Consider the following 22,620-nt stretch of genomic DNA (forward strand, 5'->3'; position numbering starts at 1 on the left):
GTGTTCCAAGAAACTTAAGTGTAACTCTGTGAGATGAATTCACACACCACCAAGAAGTTTCTAAGAAAGCTTCTTTCTAGTTTTCATCTGAGGATATTTCCTTTGTCACCGTAAGCTTCTTTGCGCTAAGAAGTATGTAATTGCAGATTTCCAGAAAACTGTGTTTTCAAACAGACCACTGAAGAGAAACGTGTAACTCTGTGAGTTGCATTCACCCATGGCAGTGCAGTTTCTCTGAAGGCTTCTTTCCAGTTTTCATCTGAGGATATTTCCTTTTTCACCAAAGCCCTCATTGAGCTCCCAAATATTACTTTGCAGATTCTACGACAACAGTGTTAGCAAACCGTTCCAAGAAGGGAAGGGTGGAACTGTGTGTGATGAAGACACACATCCGAAAGCAATTTCTCAGAAAGCTTCTCTCTAGTTATTTTCTGAGGATATTTCCTTTTGCACGACAGGTCCCTATGGGCTCACAAATATCACTTTCCAGATTCCACGAAAAGAGTTTTAGCAAACTGCTCCCTGAGGTCTAAAGTGTAACTCCGTGAGATGAATTCACAGTTCAGAAAGAAGTTTCTCAGAAAGCTTCTTTCACGTTTTGAACTGATGATATTTCCTTTATCAGCGTATGCCTCAATACGAAACAAAGAAGCCCTTCTCAGGTTCCTCAAAGACAGGGTTAATGGACTGTTCCACTAAACATAAGTGTAACTCTGTGAGGTGAATTCACAAATCACCAAGAAGTTTCTAAGAAAGCTTCTTTCTAGTTTTCCTCTGAGGATATGTCCTTTGTCACCGTAAGCTTCATTGAGCGAAGAAGTATCCCATAGCAGATTTGCAGAAAACATTGTTAGCAAACGGATCACTGTAGAGAAACGTGGAACTCTGTGAGTTGCATTCACACATGGCAATGCAGTTTCTCAGAAGGCTTCTTTCCAGTTATAATCTGACGATATTTCCTTTTTCACCTTAGCCCTCAATGAGCTCCCAAATATCACTTTGCAGAATTTTCAACAACAGTGTTAGCAAACTGTTCCAAGAAGGGAAGGGTGGAACTCTGTGTGATGAAGTTACACAAAAAAAGTAATCTCTAGGAAAGCTTCCCTTTAGTTATTATCTGGGGATATTTCCTTATTCACCATGGCCTACTATGTACTCCCAAATATCACTTTGCACATTCCACGAAAACACTGTTAGCAAACTGATTCCGTAGGTCTAAGTTGTAACAATTTTAGATGAATTGACAGAACAGAAGGAAGTTGCTCAGAAAGCTTCTTTCACATTTTCAACTGATGATATTTCCTTTATTAGCGTAGGCCTCAGTACGATCCAAAGAAGCCCTTCTCAGGTTCCTCAAAGACAGTGTTAATGGATTGCTCGACGAAACATAAGACTAACTCTGTGAGGTGAATTCACACATCATCAAGAATTTTCTAAGAAAGATTCTTTTTGTTTTCATCTGAAGTTAATTCCTTTGTCAACGTAAGCTTCATTGCACTAAGATGTATCTAATTGCAGATTAACAGAAAACTGTGTTAGCAAACTGATCACTGAAGAGAAACGTGTAACTCTGTGAGTTGCATTCACACATGGCAATACAGTTTCTCAGAAGGCTTCTTTCCAGCTTTGATCTGAGGATATTTCCTTTTTCACCTTAGCCCACAAAGAGCTCCCAAATATCACTTTGCAAAATCCACGACAACAGGGTTAGCAAACTGTTCCAAGAAGGGAATAGTGGAACTCTATGTGCTGAAGTCACACCTCAGAAAGCAATCTCTCAGAAAGCGTCTCTCTCTTTATTATCTGTGGATATTTCCTTTTTCACCGTGGGCCCCTATGCGCTCCCAAATATCACTTTTCAGATTCCACGAAAAGAGTGTTAGGAAACTGATTCCTGAGGTCTAAGTTGTAACTCTGTGAGATGAATTCACAGATCAGAAAGAAGTTTCTCAGAAAACTTCTTTCAAGTTTTGAACTGATGATATTTCCTTTATCAGCGTAGGCCTCAATGCGATCCAAAGAAGCCCTTCTCAGGTTCCTCAAAGACAGTGTTAATGGACTGCTCCATGAATCATAAGTGTAACTCTGTGAGATGAATTCACACATCACCAAGAAGTTTCCAAGAAAACTTCTTTCTAGTTTTCATCTGAGGATATTTCCTTTCTCATCGTAAGCTTCATTGTGTTAAGATCCCATTGCAGATTTCCAGAAAACTCTGTTAGCATATTGATCACTGAGGAGAAAAGTGTAACTCTGTGAGTTGTATTCACACATGGCGATGCAGTTTGTCAGAAGGCTTCTTTCCAGTTTTGATCTGAGGATATTTACTTTTTGACCATAGTCCTCAACGATTTCACAAATATGACTTTGCAAAATCCACGACAACAGTCTTAGCAAAGTGTTCCAAGAAGGAAAGAGTGGAACTCTGTGTGATGAGGTCACAAATCAGAAAGCAATCTCTTGAACGCTTCTCTCTAGTTATTATGTGAGGGTATTTCCTTTTGCACCATTGTCCCCGTGGGCTCCCAAATATCACTTGGCAGATTCCACAAAAAGACTGTTAGCAAACTGCTTCCTGAGGGCTGAGGTGTAACAATGTGAGATAAATTAACAGAACAGAAAGAAGTTTCTCAAAAAGCTTCTTTGACAATTTGAACTGATGATATTTCCTTTATCAGTGTAGGCCTCAATACGATCCAAAGAAGCCCTTCTCAGGTTCCTCAAAGACAGCATTAATGGACTGCTCCACGAAACATAAGTGTAACTCTGTGAGATGAATTCACACATCACCAAGAAGTTTCTAAGAAAGTTTCTTTCTAGTTTTCATCTGAGGATATTTCCTTCATCATCATAAGCTTCATTGCTCTAAGAAGTATCCCACTGCAGATTACCAGAAAACTTTGTTAGCAAACTGATCACAGAAGAGAAACGTGTAACTCTGTGAGTTACATTCACACATGGTAATGCAGTTTCTCAGAAGGCTTCTTTCCAGTTTTGAAGTAAGGATATTTTCTTTTTCACCATAGCCCTCAATGAGCTCCCAAGTATCATTTTGCAGAATCCACGACAACAGTGTTAGCAAACTGTACCAAGAAGGGAAGGGTGGAGCTGTTTGTGATGAAGTCCCACATCAGAAAGCAATCTCTCAGAAAACTTCTCTCTAGTTATTATGTGAGGATATTTCCTTTTACTTCTTGGGCCCCAATGAGCTCCGAAATATCACTTTGCAGATTCCACGAAAAGAGGGTTAGCACACTGCTTCCTGAGGTCTAAGGTGTAACTCTGTGAGATGAATTCACAGATCAGAACCAAGTTCCTCAGAAAGCTTCTTTCACGTTTTGAACTGACGATAATTCCTTTATCATCGTAGGCCTCAATGCTATCCAAAGAAGCCTTTCTCAGGATCCTCAAAGACAGTGTTAATGGACTGCTCCACAAAACATAAGTGTAACTCTGTGGGATGAATTCACACATCACCAAGAAGTTTCTGAGAAAGCTTCTTTGTAGTTTTCCTCTGAGGATACTTCGTTTGTCATCGTAAGCTTCATTGTGCTTAGAAGTATCCCATTGCCGATTTCCAGAAAACTTTGTTACCAAAGTAATCCCTGAAGAGAAAAATGTAAATCTGTGAGTTGCATTCACACATGGCTGTGCAGTTTCTCAGAAGGCTTCTTTCCAGTTTTGATCTGAGGTTATTTCCTTTTTCACCATACCCTTCAATGAGCTCCCAATATCACTTTGCAGAATCCACGAAAACAGTGTTAGCAAACTGTTCCAAGAAGGGAAGGGTGGAACTCTGTGTGATGAAGTCACACATCAGAAAGCAATCTCTCAGAAAGCTTCTCTCTAGATATTATCTGTGAATATTTCCTTTTTCACCATATCCCCCTATGGGTTCCCAAATATCACTTTGCAGAATGAACGACAACAGTGTTAGCAAAATGTTCCAGGAAGGGAAGTGTGGAACTCTGTGTGATAAAGTCACACATCAGAAAGCAATCTCTCAGAAAGCTTCCTCTAGTTATTATCTGAGGATATTTCCTTTTTCACCATGGGCCCCTATGGGCTCCCAAATATCACTTTGCAGATTCCATGAAAACAGTGTTAACAAACTGCTTCCTGAGGTCTAAGTTGTAACTCTGTGGGATGAATTCACAGATTAGAAAGAAGAATCTCAGACAGCTTTTTTCAAGTTTTGAATTGATGATATTTCCTTTATCAGCGTAGGCCTCAAGAAGATCCAAAGAAGCCTTTCCCAGGTTCCTCAAAGACAGTGCTAATGGACTGCTCCACGAAACATAAGTGTAACTCTGTGAGATGAATTCACACATCACCAAGAAGTTCCTAGGAAAGCTTCCTTCTAGTTTTCATCTGAGGACATTTCCTTTGCACCGTGAGCTTCATTGCACTAAGATGTATCTAATTGCAGATTTCCAGAAAGCTTTTTTAGCAAACTGATCACTGAAGAGAAAGTGTAACTCTGTGAGTTGCATTCACACATGGCAATGAAGCTTCTCAGAAGGCTTCTTTCCTGTTTTGATCAGTGGATATTTCCTTTTTCACCATGTTCCCCTATGGGCTCCCAAATATCACTTTGCAGAATCCACGACAACAGTGTTAGCAAAATGTTCCAGGAAGGGAAAGGTGGAACTCTGTGTGATGAAGTAACACATCGGAAACCAATCTCTCAGAAAGCTTCTCTCTAGTTATTATGTGAGAATATTTCATTTTTCACCATGGGCCCCTATAGGCTCCGAAATATCACTTTGCAGATTCCACGAAAAGAGTGGTAGCATACTGCTTCCTGAGGTCTAAGTTGTAAGTCTGTGAGACGAATTTACAGATCAGAAAGAAGATTCTCAGAAAGTTACTTTCACTTTTCGAACTGATGATATTTCCTTTTTCAGCGTACAGCTCAAAACGATCCAAAGAAGCCCTTCTCAGGTTACTCAAAGACAGTGTTAATGGACTGATCCATGAAAGAGAAATGTAACTCTGTGAGATGAATTCACACATCACCAAGAAGTTCCTAAGCTTCCTTCTAGTTTCCATCTGTCGACATATCTTTTGTCACCGAGAGCTTCATTGCGCTAAGATGGATCTAATTCCAGATTTCCAGAAAACTGTGTTAACAAACAAACTAATGAAGTGAAACGTGTAACTCTGTGAGTTGCATTCACACATGGCAATGCAATTTCTCACAAGGCATCTTTCCTGTTTTGATCTGAGGATATTCCTTTTTCACCATGTTCCCCTGTGGGCTCCCAAATATCACTTTGCAGAATCCACGACAACAGTGTTAGCAAACTGTTCCAAGAAGGGAACGTTGGAACTCTGTGTGATGAAGTCACACATCAGAAAGCAATCTCTCAGAAAACTTCTCTCTAGTTATTGTGTGAGGATATTTACTTTTACTCCTTGGGCCCCTATGGGCACCCAAATATCACTTTTGAGATTCCACAAAAAGAGGGTTAGCACACTGCTTCCTGAGGTCTATGGTGTAACTCTGTGAGATGAATTCACAGATCAGAAGGAAGTTCCTCAGATAGCTTCTTTCACGTTTTCAACTGATGATAATTTCTTTATCAGCGTAGGCCGCAGTGCGATCAAACGAAACGTTTCTCAGGTTCCTCAAAGACAGTGTTAATGGACTGCTCCACGAAACATAAGTGTAACTCTGTGAGACGAATTCACACATCATCAAGAAGTTTCTAAGAAAGATTCTTTGTAGTTTTCCTCTGAGGATATTTCCTTTGTCACTGTAAGCTTCATTGTGCTTAGAAGTATCCCATTGCCGATTTCCAGAAAATTTGTTAACAAAAGGATCACTGAAGAGAAAAGTGTAACTCTGTGATTTGCATTCACACATGGCCATGCAGTTTCTCAAAAGGCTTCTTTCAAGTTTTGATCTGAGGATATTTCCTTTTTCACCATAGCACTCAATGAGCTCCCAAATATCACTTTGCAGAATCCACGACAACATTGTTAGCAAACTGTTCCAAAAAGGGAGGGTGGAACTCTGTGTGATGAAGTCACACATCAGAAAGCAATCTCTCAGAAACCTCTCTAATTATTATCTGAGGATATTTCCTTTTTCACCATGTTCCCCTATGGGCTACCAACTATCACTTTACAGAATGAACGACAACAGTGTTAGCAAAATGTTCCAGGAAGGGAAGTGTGGAACTCTGTGTGATGAAGTCACACACCAGAAAGCAATCTCTCAGAAAGCTTCTCTCTAGTTATTATGTGATGATATTTCCTTTTTCACGTTGGCCCCTACATGCTCCCAAATATAACTTTGTAGATTCCACGAAAAGAGTGTTAGCAAACGGCTTCCTGAGGTCTAAGTTGTAACTCTGTAAGATGAATTCACAGATCAGAAAGAAGCTTCTCTGAAAGCTTCTTTCACGTTTTGAACTGATGATATTTCCTTTATCAGCGTAGGCCTCAATTTGATCCAAACAATCCCTTCTCAGATTCCTCAAAGACACTGTTAATGGACTGCTCCATGAAACATAATTGTAGTTCTGTGAGATGAATTCACACAACACAAAGAAGTTTCTAAGAAAGCTTCATTCTAGTTTTCCTCTAGGGATATTTCCTTTGTCACTGTAAGCTTCATTGCTCTAAGGAGTATCCAGTTGCAGATTTGCAGAAAACTGTGTTAGCAAACTGATCACTGAAGAGAAACGTGTATCTCTGTGAGTTGCATTCACACATGGCAATGTAGTTTCTCAGAAGGCTTCTCTCCAGTTTGTATATGAGGATATTTCCTTTTTCACCATAGCCCTCAAAGAGCTCCCAAATATCACCTTGTGGATTCCACGACAACAGTGTTTGCAAACTGTTCCAAGAAGGGAAGTGTGGAACTCTGTGTGATGAAATCACACATCAGAAAGCAATCTCTCAGAAAGCTTCTCTCTAGTTATTATCGGAGGATATTTCCTTTTTCATCATAGCCCTCAATGAGTTCCCAAATATCACTTTGGGGAATCCACGACAACAGTGTTAGTAAACTGTTCCAAGTAGGGAAGTTTGGAACTCTATGTGATGAAGTCACACATCAGAAAGCAATCTCTCAGAAAGCTTCTCTCTGGTTATTATCCGAGGATTTTTCCTTTTTCACCATGGGCCCCTATGCACTCCCAAATATCACTTTGCAGATTCCACGAAAAGAGTGATAGCAAACTGCTTCCTGAGGTCTAAGTTGTACTTGGGTGAGATGAATTCACAGATCAGAAAGAAGTTTCTCAAAAAGCTTCTTTCACGTTTTGAACTGATGATATTTCCTTTATCAGCGTAGGCCTCAATACGATCCAAAGAAGCCCTTCTCAGGTTCCTCAAAGACAATGATAATGGAATGCTCCATGAAATATAATTGTAACTCTGTGAGATGAATTCACACATCACCGAGAAGTTCCTAAAAAGCTTCTTTCTAGTTTTCATCGGAGGATATTTCCTTCATCACCATAAGTTTCAATGCGCTAAGAAGTATCCCATTGCAGATTTCCAGAAAACTGTGTTAGCAAACTGATCACTGAAGAGAAAAGTGTAACTCTGTGAGTTGCATTCACTCATGGCAATTCAGTTTCTCAGAAGGCTTCTTTCCAGTTTTGATCTGAGGATATTTCCTTTTTCACCATAGCCCTCAATGAGCTCCCAAATATCACTTTGCAGAATACACGACAACAATGTTAGCAATCTGTCCCAAGAAGAGAATGGTGGATCTGTGTGTGATGAAGTCACACATCAGAAAGCAATCGCTCAGAAAACTTCTCTCTGGTTATTAAGTGAGGATATTTTCTTTTTCACCATGGGCCCCTATGGGCTCCCAAATATCACTTTGCAGAAAACACGACAACAGTGTCAGCAAACAGTTCCAAAGAAAGAAGGGTGGAACACTGTGTGATGCTGTCACACATCAGAGAGCAATCTCTCAGAAAGGTTCTCTGTATTTATTATGTGAGGATAATTCCTTTTTCACCATGGGCCCCTATGGGCTCCCAAATATCATTTTGTAGATTACAAGAAAAGAGTGTTAGCAAACTGCATCCTCAGGTCTAAGTTGTAACTCTGTGAGATGAATACACAGATCAGGAAGAGGTTTCTCAGAATGCTTCTTTCATGTTTAGAACTGATGATATTTCCTTTATCAGCGTAGGCCTCAATTCGATCCAAGAAGCCCTTCTCAGGTTCCTCAAAGACAGTGTTAATGGACTGCTCCACGAAACATAAGTGTAACTCTGTGAGATGAATTCACACATCACCAAGAAGTTTCTAAGAAGCCTTCTTTATTGCTTTCATCTGAGGATATTTCCTTTGTCACTGAAAGCTTCACTGCGCTAAGAAGTATCTCATTGCAGATTTCCAGAATACTTTGTTAGCAAACTGAACCCTGAAGAGAAAAGTGTAAATCGGTGAGTTGCATTCACACATGACAATGCAGTTTCTCAGAAGGCTTCTTTCCAGTTTTTATCTGAGGATATTTACTTTTTCACCATAGCCCTCAATGAGCTCCCAAATATCAATTTGCAGAATCCACGACAACAGTGTTAGAAACTGTCCCAAGGAGGGAAGGGTGGAACTGTGTGTGATGAAGTCACACATCAGAAAGCAATCTCTCAGAAAACTTCTCTCTGGTTATTAAGTGAGGATATTTTCTTTTTTACCATGGGCCCCTATGGGCTCCCAAATATCACTTTGCAGAATACACGAGAACAGTGTCAGCAAACTGTTGCAAGAAAGGAAGGGTGTAACTCTGTGTGATGAAGTCACACATGAGAAAGCAATCTCTCAGAAAGATTCTCTGTATTTATTATGTGAGGATAATTCCTTTTTCACCATGGGCCCCTATGGGCTCCCAAATATCACTTTGCTGATTCCACGAAAAGAGTGTTAGCAAACTGCATCCTCAGGTTTAAGTTGTAACTCTGTTAGAAGAATTCACAGATAAGAAAGAGGTTTCTCAGAAAGCTTCCTTCACATTTTGAACTGATGATATTTCCTTTATCAGCGTAGGCCTCAATACGATCCGAGAAGCCCTTCTCAGGTTTCTCAAAGACAGTGTGAATGGTCTCCTCCACGAAACATAAGTGTAACACTGTGAGATAAATTCACACATCACCAAGATGTTAATAAGAAAGCTTCTTTCTAGTTTACTTTTCTTTCTTTTTTTTTATTGTACTTTAAGTTCTAGGATACATGTGCATAATGTGCAGGTTTGTTACATATGTATATTTGTGCCATGTTGTTGTGCTGCACCCATCAACTCGTCAGCACCCATCAATTCATCATTTATATGAAGTATATTTCCCCAGTGCAATACCTCCCCCTTCCACCCTCCCCATGATAGGCCCCAGTGTGTGATGTTCCCGTTCCCGAGTCCAAGTGATCTCATTGTTCAGTTCCCACATATGAGTGAGGACATGCGGTGTTTGGTTTTCTCTTCTTGTGATAGTTTGCTAAGAATGATGGTTTCCAACTGCATCCATGTCCCTATAAAGGACGCCAACTCATCCTTTTTTATGGCTGCATAGTATTCCATGTTGTATATGTGCCACATTTTATTAATCCCGACTGTCACAGATGGACATCTGGGTTGATTCCAAGTCTTTCTTATTGTGAATAGTGCCACAATAAACATACGTGTGCATGTGTCTTTGTAGTAGAATAATTTATAGTCCTTTGGGTACATACCCAGGAGTAGGATGGCTTGGTCATATGGTACATCTAGTTCAAGATCCTTGAGGAACTGCCATACTGTTTTCCATAATGTTTGAACTAGTTTACAATCCCACCAACAGTGTAAAAGTGTTCCTATTTCTCCACATCTTCTCCAATACCTGTTGTTTCCTGATTTTTTAATGATTGCCATTCTAACTGGTGTGAGATGGTATCTCATTGTGGTTTTGATTTGCATTTCCCTGATGGCGAGTGATGATGAGCATTTTTTCATGTGTCTGTTGGCTGTATGAATGTCTTCTTTTGAGAAATGTCTGTTCATATCCTTAGCCCACTTCTTGATGCGGTTGTTTGTTTTTTCTTGTATGTTTGTTTGAGTTCTTTGTAGATTCTGGATATTAGCCCTTTGTCAGATGAGTAGATTGCAAAAATTTTCTCCCATTCTGTAGGTTGGCTGTTCACTCTGATGGTAGTTTCTTTTGCTGTGCAGAAACTCTTTAGTTTAATTAGATCCCATTTGTCAATTTTGGCTTTTGCTGCTGTTGCCTTTGGTGTTTTAGCCATGAAGTCCTTGCCCATGCCTATGTCCTGAATGGTACTACCTAGATTTTCTTCTAGGGTTTTTATGGTATTAGGTCTAACATTTAAGTCTCTAATCCATCTTGAATTAATCTTCGTATAAGGAGTAAGGAAAGGATCCAGTTTCAGCTTTCTACTTATGGCTAGCCAATTTTCCCAGCACCATTTATTAAATAGGGAATCCTTTCCCCATTTCTTGTTTCTCTCAGGTTTGTCAAAGATCAGATGGCTGTAGATGTGTGGTATGATTTCTGAGGACTCTGTTCTGTTCCATTGGTCTATAGCTCTGTTTTGGTACCAGTACCATGCTGTTTTGGTTACTGTAGCCTTGTAGTAGAGTTTGAAGTCAGGTAGCACGACGCCTCCATCTTTGTCCTTTTGCCTTAGGATTTTCATGGGAATGCGGGCTCTTTTTTGGTTCCATATGAACTTTAAAGCAGTTTTTTCCAATTCTGTGAAGAAACTCTTTGGTAGCTTGATGGGGATGGCATTGAATCTATAAATAACCTAGGGCAGTATGGCCATTTTCACGATGTTGATTCTTCCTATCCATGAGCATGGTATGTTCTTCCATTTGTTTGTGTCCTCTTTGATTTCACTGAGCAGTGGTTTGTAGTTCTCCTAGAAGAGGTCCTTTACATCCCTTGTAAGTTGGATTCCTAGGTATTTTATTCTCTTTGAAGCAATTGTGAATGGAAGTTCATTCCTGACTTGGCTCTCTGCTTGTCTTACTGGTGTATAAGAATGCTTGAGATTTTTGCACATTAATTTTGTATCCTGAGACTTTGCTGAAGTTGCTTGTCAGCTTAAGGAAATTTTGGGCTGAGACGATGGGGTTTTCTAAATATACAATCATGTCATCTGCAATCAGGGACTATTTGACTTCTTCGTTTCCTAAGTGAATACCCTTAATTTCTTTCTCTTGCCTGATTACCCTAGCCAGAACTTCCGACACTATGTTGCATAGGATTGGTGAGAGAGGGCATCCCTGTCTTGTACCACTTTTCAAAGGGAATTTTTCCAGTTTTTGCCCATTCAGTATGATATTAGCTGTGGGTTCGTCATAAATAGCTCTTATTGTTTTGAGGTACGTTCCATCAACACCGAATTTATTGAGCGTTTTTAGCATGAAGAGCTGTTGAATTTTGTCAAAAGCCTTTTCTGCATCTATTGAGATAATCATGTGGTTCTTGACTTTGGTTCTGTTTATATGCTGGATTATGTTTATTGATTTGTGAATGTTGAACCAGCCTTGCATCCCAGGGATGATGCCCACTTGATCATGGTGGATAAGCTTTTGGATGTGCTGCTGAATCCGGTTTGCCAGTATTTTATTGAGAATTTTTGCATCGATATTCATCAGGGACATTGGTCTAAAATTCTCTTTTCTGTTATGTCTCTGCCAGGCTTTGGTATCAGGATGATGTTGGACTCATAACATGCGTTAGGGAGGATTCCCTTTTTTTCTATTGATTGGAATAGTTTCAGAAGGAATGGTACCAGCTCCTCCTTGTACCTCTGGGAGAATTCAGCTGTGAATCCATCTGGTCCTGGACTTTTTTTGGTGGGTAGGCTATTAATTGTTGCCTCAATTTCAGAGCCTGCTATTGGTCTATTCAGGGATTCAACTTCTTCCTGGTTTAGTCTTGGGAGAGTGTAAGTGTCCATAAAATTATCCATTTCTTCTAGATTTTCTAGTTGATTTGTGTAGAGGTGTTTATAGTATTCTCTGATGGTAGTTTGTATTTCTGTGGGGTGGGTGGTGATATCCCCTTTATCATTTTTTATTGCATCTATTTGATTCCTCTCTCTTTTCTTCTTTATTAGTCTTGCTAGCGGTCTGTCAATTTTGTTGATCTTTTCAAAAAACCAACTCCTGGATTCATTGATTTTTTGGAGGGTTTTTTGTGTCTCTATCTCCTTCAGTTCTGCTCTGATCTGAGTTATTTCTTGCCTTATGCTAGCTTTTGAATGTGTTTGCTCTTGCCTCTCTAGTTCTTTTAATTGTGATGTTAGAGTGTCAATTTTAGATCTTTCCTGCTTTCTCTTGTGGGCATTTACTGCTATAAATTTCCCTCTACACACTCTACACACTGCTTTAAATGTGTCCCTGAGATACTGGCATGTTGTATCTTTGTACTCACTGTTTTCAAAGAACATCTTTATTTCTGCCTTCATTTCGTTATGTACCCAGTAGTCATTCAGAAGCAGGTTGTTCAGTTTCCATGTAGTTGAGTGGTTTTGATTGTGTTTCTTAGTCGTGAGTTCTAGCTTGATTGCACTGTGGTCTGTGAGACAGTTTGTTATAATTTCTGTTCTTTTACATTTGCTGAGGAGTGCTTTACTTCCAATTATGTGGTTAATTTTGGAATAAGTGCGATGTGCTGCTGAGAAGAATGTATATTCTGTTGATTTGGGGTGGAGAGTTCTATAGATGTCTATTAGGTACGCTTGGTGCAGAGATGAGTTCAATTCCTGGATATCCTTGTTAACTTTCTCTCTTGTTGATCTGTCTAATGTTGACAGTGGAGTGTTGAAGTCTCCCATTATTATTGTATGGGAGTCTAAGTCTCTTTGTAAGTCTCTAAGGACTTGCTTTATGAATCTGGGTGCTCCTGTATTGGGTGCGTATATATTTAGGATAGTTAGCTCTTCCTGTTGAATTGATCCCTTTACCATTATGTAATGGTCTTCCTTGTCTCTTTTGACCTTTGATGGTTTAAAGTCTGTTTTACCAGAGACTAGGATTGCAACCCCTGCTTTTTTTTGTTCTCCATTTGCTTGGTAGATCTTCCTCCATCCTTTATTTTGAGCCTATCTATGTCTCTGCATGTGAGATGGGTCTCCTGAATACAGCAGATTGATGGGTCTTGACTCTTTATCCAGTGTGCCAGTCTGTGTCTTTTAATTGGAGCATTTAGTCCATTTACATTTAAAGTTAATATTGATATGTGTGAACTTGATCCTGCCATTTTGATATTAGCTGGTTATTTTGCTCGTTAGTTGATGCAGTTTCTTCGTAGCCTCGATGGTCTTTACATTTTGGCATGTTTTTGCAACGGCTGGTACCAGTTGTTCCTTTCCATGTTTAGGGCTTCCTTCAGGGTCTCTGTGAGGATATTTCCTTTGTCACCATAAGTTTCATTGTGCTAAGAAGTATCCCATTGCAGATTTCCAGAAAAATGTGTTAGCAAACTGATCACTAAACAGAAACGTGTAAATCTATGAGTTGCATTCACACAAGGCAATGCAGTTTCTTAGAAGGCTTCTTTCCAGTTTTGATCTGAGGATATTTCCTTTTTTACCATAGCCCGCAAAGAGCTCCCAAATATCACTTTGCAGAATCCATGACAACAGTGTTAGCAATCTGTTCCAAGAAGGGAACGATGCAACTCTGTGTGATGAAGTCACACATTAGAAAGCAATCTCTTAGAAATCTTCTCTGTAGTTATTATCTGAGGATATTTCCTTTTTCACCATAGACTCCTATGGGCTCCGAAATATCACTTTGCAGATTCCACAAAAAGAGTGTTAGCAAAGTGCTTCCTGAGGTCCAGGGTGTAACTCTGTGAGGTGAATTCACAGATCAGAAAGCAGTTTCTCAAAAGCTTTCTTCACGTTTTGAACTGATGATATTTCCTTTGTCAGCGTAGGCCTCAATACCATCCAAACAAGCCCTTCTCAGGTTCCTCAAGGATAGTGTTAATGGACTGCTCCACGAAACATAAGTGTACCTCTGTGAGATGAATTCACACATCACCAAGAAGTTTCTAAGAAAGCTTCTTTCTAGTTCTCATCTGAGAATATTTCCTTTGTCACTGTAAGCTTCATTGCGCTAAGAAGTATCCCATTGTAGATTTCCAGAAAACTTTGTTAGCAAACTGATCACTGAAGAGAAAGTGTAACTCTGTGAGTTGCATTCACACATGACAATGCAGTTTCTCAGAAGGCTTCTTTCCGGTTTTGATCTTAGGATACTTCCTTTTTCAACATAGCCCTCAATAACTGGTTATTTTGCTCGTTAGTTGATGCAGTTTCTTCCTAGCCTCTATGGTCTTTACCTTTTGGCATGTTTTTGCGATGGCTGGTACCGGTTGTTCCTTTCCATGTTTAGGGCTTCCTTCAGGGTCTCTTGTAAGGCAGGCCTGGTGGTGACAAAATCTCTAAGCTTTTGCTTATCTGTAAAGGATTTTATTTCTCCTTCACTTATAAAACTTAGTTTGGCTTTATATGAAATTCTGGGTTTAAAATTCTTTTCTTTAAGAACGTTGAATATTGGCCCCCACTCTCTTCTGGCTTGTAGAGTTTCTGCCGAGAGATCTGCTGTTATTCTGATGGGCTTCCCTTTGTGGGTAACCCGACCTTTCTCTCTGGCTGCACTTAAGATTTTTTTCCTTCATTTCAACTTTGGTGAATCTGGCAATTATGTGTCTTGGAGTTGCTCTTCTGGAGGAGTATCTTTGTGGCGTTCTCTGTATTTCCTGAATTTGAATGTTGTCCTGCCCTACTAGGTTGGGGAAGTTCTCCTGGATGATTTCCTGAAGCGTGTTTTCCAACTTGGTTCCATTTTCTCCCCTCACTTTCAGGCACCCCAATCAGGCGTAGATTTTGTCTTTTTACGTAATCCCATACTTCTTGCAGGCTTTGTTCATTTCTTTTTCTTCTTTTTTCTTTTGGTTTCTCTTCTCGCTTCATTTCATTCATTTGATCTTCAATCGCTGATACTCTCTTCCAGTTGATCGAGTCGGTTACTGAAGCTTGTGCATTTGTCACGTATTTCTTGTGTCATGGTTTTCATCTCTGTCATTTCGTTTATGATCTTCTCTGCATTAATTAGTCTAGCTGTCAATTCTTCCACTGTTTTTTCAAGATTTTTAGTTTCTTTGCGCTGTGTACGTAATTCCTCCTTTAGCTCTGAGAAGTTTGATGGACTGAAGCCTTCTTCTCTCCTCTCGTCCAAGTCATTCTCTGACCAGCTTTGTTCCGTTGCTGGCGATGGGCTGCGCTCCTTTGCAGCGGGAGATGTGCTCTTATTTTTTGAATTTCCAGCTTTTCTGCCCTGCTTTTTCCCCATCTTTGTGGTTTTATCTGTCTCTGGGCTTTGATGGTGGTGACGTACTGATGGGGTTTTGGTATAGGTGTCCTTCCTGTTTGATAGTTTTCCTTCTGACAGTCAGAAGGACTGTCTGTTGGTCTGTTGGAGATTGCTTGAGGTCCACTCCAGACCCTGTTTGCCTGGGTATCAGCAGCAGAGGTTGCCGAAGATAGAATATTGCTGAACAGCGAGTGTACCTGTCTGATTCTTCCTTTGGAAGTTTCCTCTCAGGGGTGTACTCCACTCTGTGAGGTGTGGGGTGTCAGACTGCCCCTAGTGGGGGATGTCTCCCAGCTAGGCTACTCAGGGGTCAGGGACACACCTGAGCAGGCAGTCTGTCCTTTCTCAGATCTCAACCTCCACGTTGGGAGATCCACGGCTCTCCCCAAAGCTGTCAGACAGAGTCGTTCGCGTCTGCACCGGCTCCCGCTACTTCCCCTGTTGGTCTTCAGCTGTACGCTTTCCCCAGAGGTGAAGACTACAGAGACAGGCAGGCTTCCTTGAGCTGCTGTGAGCTCCACCCAGTTCGACCTTCCCAGCGGCTTTGTTTACCTACTTAAGCCTCAGCAATGGCGGGCGCACCTCCCCCAGCCTCGCTGCTGCCTTGCGGACAGATCGCGGCAGACTGCTGTGTTAGCAGTGAGGGAGGCTTCGTGGGCGTGGGACCCTCCCGGCCAGGTGTGGGATATATTCTCCTGGTGTGCCTGTATGCTTACAGCGCAGTATTGGGGTGGGAGTTACCCGATTTTCCAGGTGTTGTGAGTCTCAGTTCCCCTGGCTAGGAAAACGGATCCCCTTCCCCCTTGCGCTTCCAGGTGAGGCGATGCCTCGCCCTGCTTCAGCTCTCGCTGGTCAGGCTGCAGCAGCTGACCAGCACCGATTGTCCGGCACTCCCTAGTGAGGTGACCCCAGTACCTTAGTTGAAAATGCAGAAATCACCGGTGTTCTGTGTCGCTCACGCTGGGAGTTGGTGACTGGAGCTGTTCCTATTCGGCCATCTTGCTCCGACCCCGCCTCCTGAGTTCTAAGTTGTAACACTGTGAGATGAATTCAGAGATCAGAAAGAAGTTTCTCAGAAAGCTTCTTTTACATTTTGAACTGATGATATTTCCTTTATCAGCGTAGGCCTCAATGCGATCCAACTAAGCCCTTCTCAGTTTCCTCAAAGACATGGTTAATGGACTGCTCCACGAAACATAATTGAAACTCTGTGAGATGAATTCACACATCACCAAGAAATTTCTAAGAAAGCTTTTTTCTACTTTTCATCTGAGGATATTTCCTTTGTCACCAAAAGCTTCATTGCGCTACGAAGTATCCCATTGCAGATTTCCAGAAAACTGTTAGCAAACTGATCACTGAAGAAAAACGTGGAAATCTGTGAGTTGTATTCACACATGGCAATGCAGTTTCTCAGAAGGCTTCTTTCCAGTTTTGACCCGAGGATATTTACTTTTTCACCATAGCCCTCAATGAGCTCCCAAATATCACTTTGCAGAATCCACGACAGCAGTGTTAGCAAACTGTTCCAAGAAAGGAAGGGTGGAACTCTGTGTGATGAAGTCACAGATCAGAAAGCAGTCTCTCAGAAAGCTTCTCTCTAATTATATGTGAGGATATTTCCTTTTTCACCATGGGCCCCAATGGGCTCCCAAATATCACTTTGGAGATTCCACGAAAAGAGTGTTAGCAAACTGCTTCCTGAAGTCTAAGTTGTAACCCTGTGAGACAAATTCGCAGATCAGAAAGACGTTTCTCAGAACGATTTTTTCACGTTTTGAAATGATGATATTTCATTTATCAGCATAGGCCTCAATACGATCGAAGGAAGCCCTTCTCAGGTTCCTCAAAGACAGTGTTAATGGACTGGTCCACGAAACATAAGTGTAACACTGTGAGATGAATTCTCACATCTCCAAGAAGTTTCTAAGAAAGCTAGTTTTCTCGTTTTCATCTGAATATATTTCCTTTGTCACCGTAAGCTTCATTGCGCTAAGAAGTATCCCATTTCAGATTTCCAGAAAACTGTGTTAGCAAACTGATCACTGAAGAGAAACGTGTAATTCTGTGCGTTGCATTCACACATGGCATTGCAGTTTCTCAGAAGGCTTCTTTCCAAATTTGATCTGAGGATATTTCCTTTTTCACCATAGCCCACAAAGAGCTCCCACATATCACATTGCAGAATCCACGACAACAGTGTTAGCAAACTGTTCGAAGAAGGGAAGGTTCGAATTCTGAATGATGAAGTCACACAGCAGAAAGCAATCTCTCAGGGAGTTTCTCTCTAGTTATTATGTGGGGATGTTTCCTTATTCACCATGGTCCCCTATGGGCTCCCAAATATCACTTTGTAGAATCCACGACAACAGCGTTAGCAAACTGTTCTAAGTAGTGAAGAGAGAAACTCTGGGTGATGAAGTCACACATCAGAAAGCAATCTCTCAGAAAGCTTCTCTCTAGTTACTATCTGAGGAGATTTCCTTTTTCACCATAGCCCTCAATGAGGTCCCAAATATCACTTGGCACAATCCAGGACAAAAGTGTTAAAACACTGTTCCAAGTAGGGAAGGGTGGACCTCTGTGTGATGAAGTCACACATTGGAAAGTAGTCTCTCAGAAAGCTTCTCTCTAGTAATTATCTGAGGATATTTCGTTTTTCACCATGGGCCCCTATGAGCTCCCAAATATAACGTTGCAGAATTGTCGACAACAGTGTGAGCAAACTGTTCAAAGAAGGGAAGGTTGGAACTATTTGTGATGAAGTCACACATCAAAAAGTAATCTCTCAGAAAGCTTCTCTCTAGATATTATCTGGGGATAATTCCTTATTCACCATGGCCTACTATGTACTCCCAAACATCACTTTGAACATTCCACGAAAACAATGTTAGCGAACTGATTCCTAAGGTCTAAGGTGTAACTCTTTTAGACGAATCGACAGATCAGAAAAAAGTTGCTCAGAAAGCTTCTTTCACGTTTTGAACTGATGATATTTCCTTTATCAGCGCGTGCCTCAATGCGATCCAAAGAAACCCTTCTCAGGTTCCTCAAAAAGAGTGTTAATGGACTGCTGCACAAAACATAATTATAACTCTGTGAGATGAATTCTCACATCACCAAGAAGTTTCTAAGAAAGCTTCTTTCTAGCTTTCCTCTGAGGATATTTCCCTTATCACCGTAAGCTTCATTGAGCGAAGAAGTATCCCATTGCAGATTTCCAAAAAACTTAGTTAGCAATCTGATCACTGAAGAGAAACGTGTAACTCTGTGGGTTGCATTCACACATGGCAATGCAGTTTCTCAGAAGGCTTCTTTCCAGTTTTAATCTGAGGATATTTCCTTTCTCACCATAGCCCTCAATGAGCTCCCAAATATCACTTTGCAGAATCAACGACAACAGTCTTAGCAAACTGTTCTAAAAAGAGAAGGGGGAAACTATGTGTGATGAAGTCACACATCAGAATGCAATCTCTCAGAAACCTTCTGTCTAGTTATTATGTGAGGATATTTCCTTTTTCACCATGGGCCCCAATGGGCTCCGAAATATCACTTTGCAGAATCCCCGACAACAGTGTTAGCAAACTGTTCCAAGAAGGGAAGGGTGGAACTCTGTGTCATGAAGTCACACATCAGAAAGCAATCTCTCAGAATGCTTCTCTCTAGTTATTATCTGAGGATATTTCTTTTTTAACCATAGGCCCCTATGGGCTCCCAAATACCACTTTGCAGAATCCACGACCACAGTGTTAGAAATCTGTTCCAAGAAGGGAAGGGTGGAACTCCGTGTGATGAAGTCACACATGAGAAAGCAATCTCTCAGAAAGTTCTCTCTAGTTACTATGGGAGGATATTTCCTTTTTCACCATTGGCCCCTATGGGCTTCCAAATATCACTTTGCAGATTCCACGAAAAGTGTGTTAGCAAACTGCTTACTGAGGTCTAAGGTTTAACTCTGTGAGATGAATTGACAGATCACAAAGAAGTTTCTCAGAAAGATTTTTTCACGTTTTGAACTGATGATATTTCCTTTATCAGCGTAGTCCTCAATACGATGCATAGAAGCCCTTCTCAGGTTCCTCAAAGACAGTGTTAATGGACTGCACCACGAAACATAAGTATAACTCTGTGAGATGAATTCACATATCACCAAGATGTTTCTAAGAAAGCTTCTTTCTAGTTTTCATCTGAGGATATTTCCTTTGTCACCGTGAGGTTCATTGCACTAAGAAGTATCCCATTGCATATTTCCAGAAAACTGTGTTAGCAATCTGATCACTGAAGAGAAACGTGTAACTCTGTGAGTTGCATTCACACAGGGCAATGCAGTTTCTCCAAAGGCTTCTTTCCAGTTTTGATCTGAGGATATTTCCTTTTTCACCATAACCCTCAATGAGCTCCCAAATATCACTTTGCACAATCTGCGACAACAGTGTTAGCAAACTGTTCCAAGAAGGGAAGGGTGGAACTCTGTGTGATGAAGTCACACATCAGAAAGCAATCTCTCAGAAAGCTTCTCTGTAATTATTATCTGAGGATATTTCCTTTTTCATGGTAGCCCTCAAAGAGCTCCCAAATACCACTTTGCAGAATTGACGACAAGAGTGTTAGCAAACTTTTCCTATTAGGGTACGGTGGAACTCTGTGTGATGAAGTCACACAGCAGAAAGTAATCTCCCAGAAAGCTTCTCTCTCGTTCGTATATGAGGATTTTTTCTTTTTCACCGTAGCCCTCAATGAGCTCCGAAATATCACTTGGCAGAATCCACGACAACCGTGTGAGCAAACTGTTCCAAGAAAGGAAGGGTGGAACTTTGTGTGATGAAGTCACACTTCAGAAAGTAGTCTCTCAGAAAGCATCTCTCTAGTTATTATCTGGGGAAATTTCGTTTTTTACCTTGAGCCCGTATGGACTCGCAAATATCAATTTGCAGATTCCACGAAAAGAGTGTTAGGAAACTGCTTCCAGAGGTCTAAGGTGTAACTCTCTGAGATGAATTCACAGACGAGAAGGAAGTTTCTCAAAAAGCTTCTTTCACGTTTTGAACTGATGATATTTCCTTTATCAGCGTAGTCCTGAATACGAACCAAAAAGCCCTTCTCAGGTTCCTCAAAGACAGTGTTAATGGACTCCTCCACAAAACGTAAGTTTAACTCTGTGAGATAAATTCACACATCACGAAGAAGTTTCTAGGAAAGCTTCTTTCTTGTTTTCATCTTAGTGTATTTCCTTTGTCACCGTAAGCTTCCTTGCGATAAGAAGTATCTAATTGCAGATTTGCAGAAAACTGTGATAGCAAACTGATAACTGAAAGGAAACGTGTAACTGTGTGAGTTGCATTCACACATGGCATTGCATTTTCTCAGAAGGCTTCTTTCCGGTTTTGATCTTAGGATATTTCCATTTTCACCATAGCCCTCAATGAGCTCGCAGATATCACTTTGCAGAATCCATGATAACAGTGTTAGGAAACTGTTCAAAGAAGGCAATGGTGGAATTCTGTGAGAGGAAGTCACACTTCAGAAAGCAATCTCAAGGAAAGCTTCTCACGAGTTATTATGTGAGGATATTTCCTTTTTCACAATGGGCCCCTATTGGCTCCCAAATATCACTTTGCAATATCCACGACAACAGGGTTAGCAAACTGTTCCAAGAAGGGAAGTGTGGAACTCGGTGTGATGAAGTCACCCATCAGAAAGCAATCTCTCAGAAAGCTTCTCTCTAGTTATTATCTGAGGATATTTCCTTTTTCACCATGGGTCCCTAGGCGCTCCCAAATATTACTTTGCACATTCCACGAAAAGAGTGACAGCAAACTGCTTCCTGACGTGTAAGTTGTAACTCTGTGAGGTGAATTCACAGATCACAAAGAAGTTTCTCAGAAAGCTTATTTCACGTTTTGAACTGATGATATTTCCTTTATCAGCATAGGCTTCAATACAATCCAAAGAACCTTTCTCAGGTTCCTAAAAGACAGTGTGAATGGACTGCTCCACGAAACAAAAGTGTAACGCTGTGACATGAATTCACACATCGCCAAGGAGTTTTTAAGAAAGGCTCTTTCTAGTTTTCATTTGAGGTTATTTCCTTTTTACCCTAAGCTTCATTGCACTGAGAAGTATCCCATTGCAGGTTTCTGTAAAACTGTGTTAGCAAACTGATCACTGAAGAGAAATGTGTAGCTCTGTGGGTTGCATTCGCACATGGCAATGCAGTTTCTCAGAAGGCTTCTTTCCAGTTTTGATCTGAGGATATTTCCTTTTTCACCATAGCCCTCAATGAGCTCCCAAATATCACTTTGCAGAATCCACGATAACAGTGTGAGCAAACTGTTCCAAGAAGGGAAGGGTGGAACTCTGTGTGATGAAGTCACACATCAAAAAGCAATCTCTCAGAAAGCTTCTCCCTCATTATTAAGTGAGGATATTTCCTTTTTCGCCATGGGCCCCTATGGGCTCCTAAATATCACTTTGCAGAATCCACGACAACAGTGTTAGCAAACTGTTACAAGAAGGGAATGGTGTAACTCTGTGAGAGGAAGTCACACTTCAGAAAGCAATCTCTCAGAAAGCTTCTCTCTAGTTATTATGTGAGGATAATTCCTTTTTCACCAAGGGCACCTATGGGCTCCCAAATATCACTTTGCAGAATATACGAAAACAGTGTTAGCAAACTGTTCCAAGAAGGGAAGGGTGGCAACCTGTGTGATGAAGTCACACATCAGAAAGCAATCTCTCAGAAAGCTTCTCTCTAGTTATTATCTGACGATATTTCTTTTTTCAACATGGGCCCCTATGGGCGCCCAAATATCACTTTGCATATTCGAACAAAAGAGTGTTAGCAAACTGCTTCCTGAGGTCTAAGTTGTAACTCTGTGAGATGAATTCACAAAACAGAAAGAAGTTTCTCAGAAAGCTTCCTTCACGTTTTGAACTGATGATATTTCCTTCATGACCTTAGGCCTCAATACGATCCAAAGAAGCCCTTCTCAGGTTCCTCAAAGACAGTGTTAATGGACTGCTCCACAAAACATAAGTGTAACTCTGTGAGATGAATTCACACATCACCAAGAAGTTTCTAAGAAAGCTTCTTTCTTGTTTTCATCTGAGGATATTTCCTTTGTCACCGTAAGCTTCATTGCGCTAAGAAGTATCCAGTTGCAGATTTCCAGAACATTGTGTTAGCAAACTGATCACGGAAGAGAAACGTGTAACTGTGTGTGTTGCATTCACACATGGCAATGCAGTTTCTCAGAAGGCTT

This window comes from Rhinopithecus roxellana, chromosome 21 (genome assembly GCF_007565055.1).
Source record: "Rhinopithecus roxellana isolate Shanxi Qingling chromosome 21, ASM756505v1, whole genome shotgun sequence".
Taxonomy (NCBI): Eukaryota; Metazoa; Chordata; class Mammalia; order Primates; family Cercopithecidae; genus Rhinopithecus; species Rhinopithecus roxellana.